Genomic DNA, 601 nt, shown 5'->3' on the forward strand with positions numbered 1-601 from the left:
ATGGTGTTTTCAGTTCTTCTGGAAAAACACCCAGAAGGCTATAAGTTGGGTCAAATAGGACCTCTAGTCCTAGTTTTGGGAGGAATACTCACACTGATCTCCACAATGGCTGTACCAGGTTAGACCCCCACCAAGAGTGGAGAAGGGTTCCTTGTTCCCCACAGCCACACTAGCATTTGTTATTGTTTGACTTTTTAATGATAAGCTCTCTTTCTGGGATGAGAAGGAAACTCAGTGTTATTTTAATTTGCATCTCTCTGATGACCAATGATGTTGAATTCTTTTCATATGTTGATTTGCAATTTGGATTTCTTCATCTCATAAGTGTGCATTCATCTCAGATGCCCAGTTTCGGGTTGGGTCTTTGAATTTTGCAGGTGTGATTTTCAAAATTCTTTATATGTTCTAGAGGTAGGGCATTTTTTTTTTAAATAATGATAGTTTTGTATTTTTTCTTTTTTTTTTCAAACCAAACTGGTAGGACAGTTTTAATAATTAATACATCATATACATTCTTCCTAGTGGTTAATTGCTGTACAAGATGCAGACATGATATCCTATTTACAAACACCATTAGAACAAATCATTCTATTCATTAAGA

This window comes from Octodon degus, unplaced genomic scaffold (genome assembly GCF_000260255.1).
Source record: "Octodon degus isolate 3935 unplaced genomic scaffold, OctDeg1.0 scaffold00032, whole genome shotgun sequence".
Lineage (NCBI taxonomy): Eukaryota > Metazoa > Chordata > Mammalia > Rodentia > Octodontidae > Octodon > Octodon degus.